The sequence below is a fragment of the Gallinula chloropus genome (assembly GCF_964237585.1).
Source record: "Gallinula chloropus genome assembly, chromosome: 5".
NCBI lineage: Eukaryota > Metazoa > Chordata > Aves > Gruiformes > Rallidae > Gallinula > Gallinula chloropus.
Genome location: NC_140090.1, coordinates 13,079,394 through 13,094,683, shown reverse-complemented (window position 1 = coordinate 13,094,683; position 15,290 = coordinate 13,079,394).

The window sequence follows — 15,290 nt, the reverse complement described above, 5'->3', positions numbered from 1 at the left end:
CTCATTTAAAAGTTTATTTTAATGAAGTTACAATAAGGCCTCCAGCTGGAAGGGTTATTTATTAACCTCTTATTTACAAATTGAGCCCTGATTTGAAAATTAAGGCATTGTAATTTAATATTAACCCACATGTCAGAAAATAATGAGACAAACTACAGGGAAAATTGCATTCCATATTGCAAAAGACCCATTTTATTTATAATGACCAGGATTACAAGTCATGCCAACATTGATGGATCATACTTTAAAAATCTTGATAGCTCATTCATTTCTATAATTATATTTATTACAAATTAAATAAGTTGCGGACACCCTTGATATACAAAGAGACAAAATTAATTTGTGAATCAGTATTAATCTGTCATCAAACTAAATGAACTCTCTTTCTGGCAGTCTACTGAATGTAATGTACTGTACCAGGATTTCTGTGATCCTCAGGACATGAAAGCAGTGGAAGTTCAAGTCCAAACTGCTGAAGGAACATCTCTTCACTCGGTTGATGCCATTTCTCTGTATGGCTTTTAAAAACCAAGAGCTGAGATTGCAATGGAATACTCTTTTTTTGGCCAATTTCTGGACATCCAAACAAATTCTAACATTCCTGTGAGCCTTGGTGCAAGGGGTCTGTGTCCAGGTGCCTCAGTGCAGCCAGCTGATGGAGCCCCAGGGACTTCTATGCAACCAAGCCCGGCAACCTGGCCATCCCCCAGCCGGCAAACCAACCCAGCAGTCACAGCTGCTCTATGCCACCGCTCGGATCAGACGCAAAACACAGTGTGAAGCTTTTCAGCACTTTTCCTGCAAACCCTGTACCTAGATCACACCGTGGAAGCAGGAAAGGCTTGTAGATTATTGCTGTCCTCTCCTGAAAATGCAGGTCCCGAGTCCTTGCAGCTAAACCCTGCTGTGCACTGTGGCAGCGGTGATCAGCATCAGCCCAAGTAGTGTGGGTGAAGGTTGCTCCCCTTGGCCAAGGGAGAGGTGGAGACGGCTGTTTGGATGTTCCTGGATGAGATTACAGACCCTAATGCTCAACAACTGCCACTGCGGTTAGCCGAAATGTGTGCCCATCTGCTCTGGGGTTTTGTGCCTGTAGACAAGGAGTTTTGCCAGCTTCAGGAGGACACAGGCTCTCCTCCAAATTAGTAAATTTAGTAAACTTGGAAGAAGAAAAAAAAAAAAAAAGGCTCAATGCTGCAAGTTAATGCACATCTTCCCCTTGGACATGATCCATGTGTAGTAAGATGGGTGGTGGCTGTATGGTAGCCTGTCCCCTTGCCACCAGTCCTTCCATCCAAGAACTATGCACAGAGTCAGTAGTGACGAGCCAATGGCCAGGCTGTTCCTCTCCTAAACAGGATGCAACTCATCTAAGGCAGCAGCCTGTCTCTCTGGGGAGCAGGGACTTGTCCTTGTGTTTACAGTCATGTTTTTATTTTTTCTCACCATCTTTTCATACTTTATTTTTTCCCTTCCCCACTCCCCCAAGCTCTCCCAAAGGGAGGTGTGCAAGCTCATAATCTCAGCAGCAAATTTTCAACTCCACAAGGTTGGACCCTATTCAAAACTGGCCAAAGCACACTGAATTCTCCTGCCATAGTCTGCATATCTCCCCATGTCGTTTAGCAGCTAGGATCAACTAATAAAGTGCAAGATGTAGAAATGTCATTTAGAGTTACCTACCCGTAACTAAATAACTTTGTAATGAATGAAAGGCCATTTTGAGCTGATGCCTTAAAGACTAACTTCATCTCCATAAAGAAAGAAATACAACTCGAGCAGCGACAGCCCACATGTGGCACTTAAGGACCCTCTGTGTTTCTGTAGGAAAGACTGACACCAAGTGAGTTGTGCGCTTGCACCATCTTCATCTTACTTTCCTTAACTACTGGTGACTCCCCCTCCAAATATTCCTGAGGCTTTAGGTCAACTTGCAGGGAGGTGGTTGGGCCCCTTCTTTAGGAAACAGAGAGCTGGAATGGTGTTTTTGAGCTAAAAAACTTGTCTTAGGTTAGCTTCAGTTATAGAACAAGAACAGTACCTGGTTTTGTAATATAACAGTAATAAATTCTGACTGTTCATAAAGGAAAACTCAGTATTGCCAGAATAAATGATTTACACATCTTTATATGACAGTGGTTTTCCATTCACCTTTTTTGGAGCGTTTCCTTCAAAAGATGTTAAGCCCATACATTACTATTTAAAGAGCCTAATTCAACCCAGGCAATAATGACCCATAAATATTCATGATTTTGTTTTAACATTAAAGTAACATCTGTTTCAAAACATCTGCAATCTGTTTTCAATGCTTCGGTAACATTTAAATTAACTGTAACTAATACAATAAACCACTATTAAGGATAATGATAATGAAAGATGCCCTATTAAGAGACACGAACAACATGGAACTGAATGAAAAAACAAAGCAGGGAGGGGGATGAACCCAACATTCAGACACCAAAGAACTTAAATCCACCATGATGGGAGAGTTTCCTCCATGTAGGACTATTGTTTCACACTCAGCTGCCACATCCCAGCTCCGCTTGGGTCCTGGTCAAATTTCCACAGCCAGAGCAGTACGTCACGGTGCCAGCAGCGTGGCTACTTTTTAACGCAGGGAAGGAGGCTCGTGCTGTCCAGCTGAAGGGGCCCACAAAGTATTTCTGTGCTGGGAAAGCCAGCGGCAGCCCGTGCAGAGCTCTCCCAGCCAGATGCTGATAATGAGCCTGTTAACCTCCCCGCTGCCCCACCAGACGTCCCCGGAAAGCGGCAATGCCCGGTGGCCATGCTCACGGGACCTGCTGTGCTCCAGGGCGTGGACTTAACCAAAACTGTTAACTTCCCCCCCCAAAAAGGGCTATTGTTTTCTGTTTTCTGCTATGGTTTCGCCTCTCTTTTTTTGCCCCATGTCAGGGAGAGATGACATCATGCACATCTGCGTATTGTTGCGAGGGGAAGTTGAAGGTCGGGCGCGTGATGGTGCAGGGGAGGAAGGTTCCCATCCTCTGCTGGCAGCCGCCGGTGGGCTGACACTTGGCACCGTCCTCCGTGAGACCCACGCACACCTCGCACCCATGGCCCCTGGCTGGAAAGTTTTACTTTCATGGAAAGTCTTGGTGGGTCAGATCATCAATCATAAATTAATCTGTTTGAAAATTGTATTTAAGGTTTCTGTGGATTGTTTGGGGTTTCTTTTAAGCCGGCCCTCCCTCTTTGCTCCTCCAGCTCCCCAGCAAAAATCCAGGAGGCCTTTTAAATCTCCTGGACCAAAGGCAAAAGGTCAGGGCCGCAAAAACCGGGGATGACAGCAGCTGGGTTTTGTCTTATCTGATGATTTCTTTAAAAACAAAATTCTGTGTTAAAACACATTTTTTCAGTCAAAGCAAAGCCAGGACTTGCCACACATCTGTGCAACATCGACGCAAAGAAGCACAGCTGTTTACACTGCCAGAGTGACGCCTTTTTACCCCAAAAGCTTCAGGAAGTCTAAAGAGCCCATTGCATAGGTAAAAAATAGCTCTGGGAATAACCCTGTGGCTGTTCATCTTCCTTGATCCGAGCACTGCACCCCTGGCACAAACCCTGTGTCCTGGCTGTGCTCCCAGCCCCTGGCTCCTGGCTGGACTGTGTCCTGGTGAGCCACCATGGAGCCATGCCTCTGCGCCTTTCCAACAGTGACAGGAGCCCTTGGAAAGCAGAGCATAAATCCAAACCATTTAAAGTGTGATTAAGACTTCCCCTGATTACTGCTCTGCATGATATTGAATGCTTCGGCTGTGGGTGATTTATTGAAGTAATATATAATATGCTGTATTCAGTTAACGGTCCCCATCAAGCACAATCTAGCTGAATAAAAAAAAAAAGAGAGAGAAAGAGTGAGAGCGCACACTCTAAGAGGAAATCTCTCTGGATTTAAGGGAAATTGAAATATGTGCATGGTAATCTGTGTCCAAAGCTTTTAGCACTTCAAAAAGCGCCAGTTGCTAATACCACTGGTTAAAATCAGCATTACTTCGATGGCTAATGGTCCCAATGCCATCCTCACCCACTCCTTCCCTCCATCACTGACTGTACACCCAGGCTACTTTGAGGCAGACACCTGCCTTTTTGGGGTTTTTTTTCAGTTTTATTTGAGAGTGACGTTTCAGTTTCAGGTTCTTTGGCAAAGGGGAGGCTGTGCCACAGTGTTTTGTGTATCACCACCAGCAATGATGAAGAGCAGAGGAAGTGAGACCAGTGGTAACTGTAACCCGAAAGGGAGTAAACTGGGGCTGATATCATTAAAAAAAAACACTAAACAAAGAGCAATATAAGCACTCAGCATAGCTCTGTGCTTTTAAGGCTGTAGCTTTAGTCAGTAGCTGTTAGTTATGCAGTGAAGAGGTTTATTTATTTTCACATATAATATTTGAAGTATTATTGGTCCTTTAGGATCTGATTCAATGAGATACCTCCATAGTGGGTTAATTTTAAGGCATCATCTTCAATTAACACTGATCTCAATCACAAGCCTTCCAAAATAAGGTGTCTGGCTTAGAAATGATAAGATTATAAATCAAATGTTTCATCTGACATTTGCTTTTAAGTATCCATGCCTCCAGGTTGTTGGGTGGTGGGTTTTCCCCCCTCCAAAGGCATAACCATTGGAAATAACTTTTAAAACCCAGCTACAACCAGCAGATCGTCTCTCACAAGCAACCCTTACTCCACAACCTGGGGCTTTCACAGAACCAGATGTAATGTCCAGAAATCACAAGTGTTTTTCAGTGCAGTACTGAACTTCCCCAGCTCACTGAGGTCAGCCCCTGAAAACACTGATGGCATTCTGTTTCATATGTTCAGTTTCTAAAGCTGGTGAAACTAGACCCAATACCAAACCTGATACTGATGAGAAGGACTTTCCTTCAAGTCTGATGTTCTTGCATGAAAGTCATGGAGTTGTTTCTCTGCACCACAGCAGGCAGCTGACTTACAGTCAGCGTGTGAGGCGCATCGGTGCCCGTGTGCATTTCTCTCCCAGTGAACGCGCAGTCCAGCAAACAAGACTATGTCCCTGGTATTGCCCTGGCTCAGCTGCAAAGAGCAAGACTTCAGCCCATGTCTTTCTTTAGTTATTCTTCATCCTTCTGGATGCTGGGCAGATATCCTGACCACAAGGACACACAGCCCCTGGGACAGAATCCCCCAAACACACTGCCACCGGCGGAACTGCAAGAGAAGTCCTATCTACCCCCCACAGCCTGGGGATGCAGGGTTGGTCCAGCTGGGGAGATGATACATGAACATCTGGGTTGGGCTGGAGCTCTCACTGAGCTCATGGAGATGCAGAGTTCAGCTGCTGCGCTCTAACATCTCTGAAGTTCACACTGACAAACAGATAACGCTCTTCTGTAATTAATGGGATGGAAGCAGCAAAAGCATAGCCCTGACCTCAGGAAAGGCACATACCAACTGTTGAAGTCTTGCTCCAAGTTCCAGGAGCTCTAGAGCCTCTCTGGAAAATGTCTGTAAAAATATTTTAGCCTGGGCATCATATTTTTCCCTTAATCTTGCTCTCAGAAATGACGGCATCATTTTAGCTGAAACTTTCCAAATCAAATTCAGCCTAAGGCACGGACCATTAAAAGTCTGGCAGGGGTGTGGGCTGCCTGGTCTTCAAATGGGAAGAGAAATGGAATTCCCAGCTCCGTCAGCAAGCTGTGACACCACGCACCTTCCAAAACCTGGAGAAGAGACTGGACATTACAAACCTTAGTATTGCAGCTGCAAAACTATTGCTATTTCTCAGCCCAATAAAGCAAAAAAATGCATATGCAATAAATTGTCTTTTTTTGTTGTTTTTTTCGCAGTTTGATTATCCGTCATGATAAGACATTACTTAAAGCAGTGGTGACACTGTCTAATCATTCTTGTGAAATATAGACTTCTCTCTCCACTTCAGACAGAGCCGACATTAATACACATTTATGCAAAGCAGAGCTGGAGCTGTCAGGGGCTAATCTTTACAAGTATGATAAATGATGTTTATTTTCAGTGATGGAATGAAACACCCGGGCTGACAATAATTGTAATAAAAAGGACAGATCAACTTCTATAAAGTGATTGAATTACCAGTCTATTGCATTAATGCTTGATCTTGGCTCTGTCATAAACCTGCTTTAGGTTACCAACAACTGCGCATTAGGAAGCATCCACCTTCAAATAGACACCCTGCCCTTGACCTGTGGGAATGCAGGGGAGTCACTGCTGGATGTGGGTTTTGGCCACTCTCACTTTCATTCATTTACAGTAAATTAATGGTTCCTCTTCCTGGGCTGACAAAGAAGCCTCCTCTGTCTCCTGAGTGCCGCGGGAAAGTTGCAGAAGCTCAGCAGCTGCCTTCTCCAGGCTCACATTTGCAGGGACATCGGTACTGAACTTGCTGTTCATGCCTGCAACACCAGTTGGATTCACCAGCATCCAGAGGGACAAGCACGAGGACTGTGAAGCGTCAAAGTCCTCTTGAAGCAAACCACGGAAGGATGTTAACCTTCCCCACTGGCCCAGGCAAACAGCAGCATCCTGCACCAGACAGGGACAGATGCTGCCCAAAGCTGGGGAGAAAGAGAGATGCATCAGGCCACAGGACTAAACCCCCATGACCCTGCATATCCAGACCGGCCTCCTGCCCAGACATGAGCAGAAGACCCCCCTCCACACCCCTAGAAAAGACAAAAGTCCAAGAGGCAGCCTCGGAGGACAGACCTCTCTTTGCCCTGCCTTTGGTTTTGCAGAGAAGGATGTTTTGATAAAAATGTGGGCTTTGGGGACCCTGTATGTCCTAGCTTGACACATCAGTTTTGGCACATGGGTGCTACCCCTAGATTTTTCAGTGGTTGCCCTGACTGTGACATGAAGGAAGAACAAGGGCACTTGGAGCCCTTGCAGAGCATCCCAGTGTGTGTGAAGCACTTTGCTTCAGGTCAACTGAAATGTTTGTTTGCATTTTTGGATTCTTTCTTTTATGGGTTTTCTATTGCATTATGTTTATATTTAGTGTATACTTCTTATTTTGAGTACGCCATGTTTCTATTCCAGCCCAGATTTGTAGAGCATTATTCTGTTTCATAATTCATTTTGCATTATTTCATGTAAGAATTTGTACTGCAGTGTACGTTGATGCGCAGCGCCAGAAGAGAAGGCATTTCAGACTGAAAACTTGCAGCATCCCATTCTGACAGCTGACTGCTGTGAGTTTATTGAAATGAGTTGTTCTGATTTCTTTTTTCCCCCTAAACTTAAGTTCATCCAAATCAACACACTCCCATGGGACGGTTCAGTTTTGGCAGAGCAGCATTTTCTGACAGCAGCCGTCAAGTAGGAAATGTTCAACCTTTCTTAGTCATGGGAGTTTTTTTTTGTCTCTGTGTGTGTCTGGTGCCACAGGTCAGGACCCCACAGGGTTTGGGAGCTGACGAATACAGCATGACCCAGGCAGCAGGGGCTCTGATCATAGCCCAGATGATGGTGCCTGACAGCCCCGGCTCCTGCCTGATGCTGGAAGGGTGATGGGATCCCTCAAGGTCCTAAAAGAGAGGATCATAATTTCACAAGCAATGCAAGGGAAGTAAATGTGGTTGATCTAGAGCACTGGGCTCACTTTATTGAACAGTATCCCCACCATCAATTCCTTCATGAAATAAACCTTATTTCTGCTGCACCTGCCTGTTCCCAGCACTGCTGCTGCAAGGCTGCATCTTCTGCAGACCTGTCTGTGGTCAGAAGTGCAACAGACGCACCTGCAGTGTGGATCCTGTGAGACATATCCCCTGTCCTACTGCTGTAAAGGGCCACAAAAGCTGCTAACTGCCCACCCTCCCCAGAGCCCCTTTCTCTGCCTCCCATTTCCTACTCTGAGCACTGAGATTTTCTGAATACTCTGCTATTTGTTAAAAGGGATGTACACCTCATAAAGGTGGCAGAAACCTCTAAATTACATCATACCCCAATTGTACACGTCACACAATGCTCCAGGGTGAAATATTGTCAGAGTAAAAATCGAACCTATTGGCAGCTAAAGGTTTTTTTTCCCCAGACAGCAATAAGAAAAGATCCATCACAAATTCCCAATCATCCAGCACTGCCTGTGTCTACACTTTGATGGCAGAAATGTTTGAGGGCTGAGTCAGAACAGCCACAACTGCTTCTGTCACATCTCACATGTCAAAGAGACAAGCAGGATCCCATTGTCCCAGCGTCTAATAAAGTCAGCAAGACACAGGCATCCTCAAAGCACTGAAGATGGGCAAACGTGCTGGCCTGCTATGCAAAGTGCAGGTGTTTAGCTAAAAGAAAGAAAGAGTGAAAAAAAATTAAGATAGTCTCCTCCGGGTGCTCTAGGACAGCTGTCACCAGGCTGCATTTCCCTGCCCTGCTCACAGGCTGCCAGGATGCAAAACACACACAAAGGGGCAAGAAAACATGTGGTATTTTCAGAGCAAATGCTTGGCTTGTTTTCTTTGGGTACCAAAGCAGCCAGTGCTGCTTCAGGCAAGGTGAGAGATGGGGCCAGCGTTACATCCTCCCTGGCACTTCCCAGGAGGAGGGCAGGGAAGCCCGAGCACTTTAATTTTTTAAAACAACTTGTTTCCTGCCATACCAGTCAGCCTCTTACTTTTTTCTATTTTGTTTATACCAATCAACCTGTCATAAGGAAATCTAGAAGCACCTCCTGCCTCAGTGAGAGCAAAGACATCCCTCTCACTCCAATGTGTGCAGAGAAAAGAACAGAGTGAAAATGCAAGCAGAGCCCCTGGGTGGTGGGGGAGATGCACAGGATGGAGCTGGAAGCTGAGGCATGCAGCACCCAGCCATTCCCAGCATCAGTGTGGAGCAGCAATTGCCACCATCGTCCTGGGGGCACTTGATCTCTAACATATACGTCTCTAAAGAGGTAACATCCCAAACAAAATCTCCATGGGGTGGTGGGCTCCCAGCATGAGCACCACCAGGAGCTGCTCAAAGGGTGATGGGGAGCAGGATGACCAACAGAAAGTGCTAAGGTGGTAGCAGAGCTCTGTTCTAGTCCTCTCAAACCACAGGACTAAACCCCGAACACAGAATGGGGTCATGTTTCAACACCATGTGTTGGTGAAATGGGTCCTAGTCCCCAGCTCCAGCTTTGACCCCTCCATCAGGAGCTGCTGTTCCTGCAGCTCTGCCCAAAACAGCTTGACCCACTCACACTCAGCATGTTAATGCTCTGAACAGACTGGGGTGGGTTTTGCCTGGGGGGGTGGGGGAAAGGAGGGGACTCTTGCATAATTTGATCTCCCAGCAGGATGCAATGATCCTGGAAAAAGGAAAAGCAGGAGGAGGCAGAGCACAGACACTTCATTTGGTGGCACAGACCACGACCAGGGCACCTCCTGGCAGCAGACCAGCAGCATGAAGCTGAGGGAGAGCAGGGCCAGCGAGTCTGGCATCTCGCAGTGCAGGGGTCACACATGGGGCTTTTGCTGGCACTGCCAGAGTGAGGAGGGAGGTTTCTGACACTTGAGAGTATCAGAAGGCAGCACCATGATAAAAATTGTGCAAACAGCAGGAACATTTCTTTAATAAGTCTCCAGACAGATAAATCACAGCTTAAGGAGAGATTGCAGTGCTATTTATTAGTCATTTGTGCATGATTTGCTCACACCACTGGTAGTGGAATTTCTTTTTCAGGTATTTAATTTTCATCAGAGGTGATTTGTGTGCTGCACAGCAGGTCGTACTGACAGCACTGCCCTGTGGTGCCTGGGCACCTGTAACCAACCACCTACAGACGGCTCCAGCCTCTGAGAAAAATGCTGACGATGAACTCCTAAAGGAGATGGCCCAGTGGTTAAAGGCATCGACTTTTACACATATCTTTCTTATTTTTCAGAGCTCTTTGGTTTCCTTGCATGGCCAAGCAACACCCATGAGGTAGCACATGGGGGTTTTTAAGCTGGGTTCCTTATTTCCATCCATTTCCACGTCCCAGATTTGCACTGGGTGGTGGGTGACAAGGCACAGAAGGAAGGAGTTAAAAGGCTGATGTGAAAAAAAACAGATGAAATTATTAAACACAAAGAAATTGCTTTTTAGAGGACTGAGCTAAATGCCACCCCAATTTGTGTCCACTGTTAACACAGGGGCTAAGTCCAAGCTGCATTTCCCCCTGCGTGTATCATTCAGCGACACAACAGTGGTAGGACTGGAGCATCTCCCTACGAGGAAAGGCTGAGTGAGCTGGGACTGTTCAGCCTGGAGAAAAGACTAAGGGGAGACCTTATTAATGTTTATAAATATCTTAAGTATGGGATGCAGGGGGAAATGGCCAGCCCCTTTTCAGTGCTCTGTGGAGACAGGACAAGGGGCAATGGCTGCAAGTTGGAAGTTCCACACCAACATGCGGAAGAACTTTTTCACAGAGAGGGTGACAGAGCCCTGGGACAGGCTGCCCAGGGAGATGGTGGAGTCTCCTTCTCTGGAGATATTCAAGACCCGTCTGGACACCTCCCTGTGCAATATGAGCTGGGGAGCTGCTTTGGCAGGGGGGTTGGACCCGTTGATCTCTCAAGGTCCCTTCCAACCCCTGTGATTCTGTGATCCTATGACTGAAGTGACCCTGCAGAAGCTCTATAGCAAGTACTGCTGTGCAGAGGAGATCTCACTATTTGGTGCTTCTTCAGAGCAAATATTCCCAGATTTTAGAGAAGTAATTAGATGTCTTGCAGAGATCTTCACTGTGGGAGCTGATGGCTGGTTTGACTGCGTAGTCATTAATGGGAAATGTTTGTATTTCCACTAGCAAGAGGTAACAACAATAGGTCTTGCATGGTAACCAAGAGCTTTCAAGTTCTCCAGGACTAGCATCAGCAAAGGTCAGCTACTCGGAATTGTTTATCTTCTTTACAAATTAAAACAGATCGCCATCTCTTGGTCTTCTGATAGGTCAACATCCATTCACTTCTTCACTCAAAGCCCCACTTGCCAGAAAAAGCTGTCACCCAAAGGGTCTGGACTTTGGAAGCCGATACCTGAGAAGCATGAGGAACCCCAGCCTGAGGCTCTGCCATTGTGTAAAATCCATATTTTTACTTTATTCAGATGCACAGAAAAATCCAGTCCCTAGTCTACTCTCTGCCCAAGTCCTTGAACTTGCAAGAAATACTAGCAGATGTTCATTAGTGCATTGGTAACTAGAGAATTGAAGGCACTTGTCGGCTCTGTATGTGATGAATAAATGTTGGAAAGTTTCTGCTGGAGAATAGTGCTTTTGGTTTGGGGCCAACTGGACGCACTCACAGGAGTGTGGGAGGGGCAGGGGGAGTTGTGGCCAGTGGCTCTGCCTTGTCCTTCCTATTATTATTAATTTTAATTACACATGTGAAGTACCAAAAATCTGAGGGCAGCTACCCCCCACCTAAACATAAAAAATAGCAAATATTTGGGTGATATTAATGATTTTTTTGAGGTTTAATAAAGATCTGGCTGCTTGCAGGTATGCTTATGTTGTTCTCCTGCTCCACGGCTCTGTAAGAGCCTGGTTGCCACAGCCAAGAAGAGCAGAGCTGCCACAGGAGCACTGCAAGTCCCAACACCACCTGAGATCACAGCACACCTCCCAAACTCATCTTCAAACTTACCTGGTAAGTTCAGGATGTTTTCCTTCCCTGTGAATACCCCTCCAGAGCCTGAGTCCACCTCCAAAACCCAGCAAAGATCTATCCCCTGGGTGGCTGTGCCTCACACCAGCTAGTCCCTTTTAAAAGCAAAGAGGTACTTTCCTCAGCATTGAACTACACTGTGTGTTTCCCAGAGTGACCTGGGACTGCAAGCAAGGTAACGCTGCAGAGAAAACACCTGAACCGTGCAAGAGAACACGGGTAACACGTGGCTTGGCTGGTGGAGAAATCACTTCACTTCGAAAAACTCAACTGTTTAAGCACTGCTTGTTAAAGTAATTAAAAAAATGCAACACTGGCCCAAGAGGAGCAAAGCCAATGTTTCTCCCAAGGCAGCTGTCTGGGCCGGAGTTCTCCCTCAATGTGGGAGTGAGCAGCTCCATTCAGTCTGTTAGCAGAAAAATAACTGAAAGTGATCAGCTGGAAACTGTCTCCATACACGCAGGCATGCAGACACACACACACACACACACACACAGAGGGAGCTTTGATATGTGGGGCTGGCAAACACAAAGGTTAGATATGCTTGAGAAGGATGCTTGACAAAATTACACTCCACAAAGAACTCAGTTTCCCAGAGAAAAATAAAGCAGATAGTGGCCACAGCTGGATTTTTTTCTTGCTCTCACATCACTCTGCGTTTTCTGGTTGGAGCTGGGATCTCCCCAAGAGAGGTTTTTCTTGTGGTATTTCTAGCTGGGACTGGACGCACCACAAATCTCATGAGAAGGTCTTTCCTTCCAAGATTCATGAGCTGGAGGCTCATGAAGCACAGATAGTTCAGGGAAGTGAACGACTGTGCGGATGTTTTCCAAACTCTCAGCCTTTTGGGGGGTCCAGTAGCACTTGCAATGACATAGGGTCCCATCTCGCCCCCCTTCCCACCAGCATGGACTCTTGATGTTGCAACTGTCTGGAAAGCTCCTTACTTTGAAAAGTCGAAAAGGGAAAAGAGAAGTCCCACTGCATCAGAGCAGCACGACAGGACTTGGAGGTCTGCCTGACTGCTCTGAGGTCATAAAGCAGCCAGCTCCCCAAAACCACTCCTCTAGTTGGTAACACATCAAGAGGAGAGGGATGTCGATACTCATCAGGAGCCTCAAAACTTCTCTTGCAGGCAAAAGAAACCCCCATGCCACCCCAAACCTTCTAATCCAGTAAACTATGGGTCCAATCCCTATCCATGGCACACTCCAAGAAATCATCCAAGAAAAACAACACACACTGAGCTGCTGCAGAGCCCTCTACACCCTCATGTCCCTCTGTGCTTGGGCTCTGGGTCTGATGAGCAGGTACAAAACAAGCATTTTGCTGCCTGTGGAACACCTAGGATCTCAGTCCTGCCTTGTCATGGGTTTGCTGCCTGACCCCACATAATACACTTACCTGATCTGTGCCTCAGTTCCCTACCCATAAAAGCAAGGAGGAGAGAGAGGTGACAGCATCTCCTGGCACCCTGGGATGTTGTGAAGATGAATGTATTGAAGAACAAAGTGCATGAAGACTCTCCAAAGGAAAAGCGAGTTAGAAGGCCAACATAGCACTGAGGAGGAGTGTGTTTCAACACAAGTTTAGTCTATTCCATATTGTTCCTGTCCAAGAGAGATTTGAAGGTTGAATATAAAGCAGGATGAATGCATCTCTGTGCTCCAGAGGGGACTGCTCAGTGTGTGGGCACATAAGAATGCTTTCAGGAATACGAGGTTCGGAAACTATTGTGAAAATTGTGGTCAAGAGGAAGTAAAACCTACTGAATCCCCCAGGGAGCCTTTTCTGCCAACCACTCCTTGTGGGCAGAGGCTGGTGGATGTAGACTTCCCTACTCTTTGACCCAGATGCAAAGCCTGGAGCTGCATAGTCTGAAGGGGCTTAGCCACCAGGTGCCAAAGCTGTCCCTCCTTTGCCTGGCTCCATTGTGGCTTTTGAGACCCCCAACACCCACCAAGGCACCTCTGAAAAACCTTGGCACAAACTTCCTGCAGAGAGACCTCTTTGCAATGTAATCCTGCTCCTGAAGCACATAACCCTCCTTCCTTCTGCTCCATCACCATTCAAACCTGAAAGCTTGTAGCTCTGCCTCTCCTGGAGGAAATCCCACTCTAGCAGTGTGTTTTGGCACAGTATCCATTGGCCAGCGTCACACCACATGGGGACTGTGGTCCTAGGGCTTCCAGGACCTTTCCTTTTTCACACGAGACAGACACTGTTGGAGAAGTGTGGAGCCAGCTGGGAGCTGAACTCCTTCCAGTTCAGTCCACAGCATCATGCACCGCAAAGTTTATTTTCCTTCTGGTCCCACGAGATGTGTATGGCTGAGAGGGGATCTTTGTCTACAGAGAAATTAATTCTGTACCTTCAGGACTCCTTCAACTGATGAAAAGACTAAAATTCAGAGCCAACATCTCACAAGCTCTATTAGCACTTATCTACCATTATCACAAACTGATCTATCTGAAGAAAACTGAGCTATTTCTATTTAAGCACTCACCTGAACAGCTAAGTGTGGGACACATCGCCTCTGAATCCTCATGACATGGAAATGACCATCTCAGGGCTGCAGGGACCTTCCAAAGTAATTGCAGGTACCTTCAGATTCAAACACATCACTGGTACACCCTCTAAGCCGGGTTAGAACATTCTCACATCCTGTCCCCATCAAGGCCATCATGCTTAGGAAATTCACTGTGTGGGAAACATAGGCGTCAGAGCCAGCATTGTGCAGCCCAGCACAGTGCTGGGATCACAAGCTCTCCAGGACATGACGAACCCTGCTCAGCTGCACAGCTCCCATTCATCCAGCTTGCCCAGAAAAGTTTGAGAGAGTCGCTGCTTTCACATGTAGCCCATCCATTTAGACCTCAGAAAATCCAAATAAACAGAGACAACGCTTCCACCCTCTTCTGAATTACAGAGGTGTGCAAAAATAAATCCAGGCATGACATGATGGGCTCCTGACATATCCCCTAAGTCTGCAGCACCTGTTGACTTTCTTACTTTGAACTGTTATTTTAGATAGTTCAAAAAAGAAAGAATTCCTAAGGTGAAATGTGATACACAGGAGGCCATACACTGATGCTGGGGACAATGCCTTCCTCCCTGCCTGAGTGCCTCACGTGGCATCCAGCTCTGAACTCCCACAAAGGAGCCTGGCAAGCACAAGCTAAAGCAAGCAGGGGCTTGGAAATTCAAGCTGGTCTTTGGTCTAGTAGGATTCAAGGGCCCTAGGTGCTGGCCTGAGGTTGCATTTCCCACCCATCCCCACCGAGCCTGAACTTCAAGGAAGATGTGGATGATGGGGAAGGGCACACAGGAGATGAGTGTGAGAGATACGGGATAGATCAGTAAATATTGATTTCTGAGTGCAGGTGGGGGGCAGTGTGCTTCAGATATGCGATAAATTACAACAAAAAGGAAAAACACTGGTTTCCTGCCCAGAGTGTATTGCACAAGATGCCATGGGCATGAAGTATAAAAAAAAAAAGGTCAGTTTAGACATCGGGAAAATCTCTCTAACCACAAGGGTAATGCAGGCTGTGGGGAAGCTGCAGAACATTCCTCATTAGAGATCTGTAAGAACTAGTCAGATGAATAAAGAGT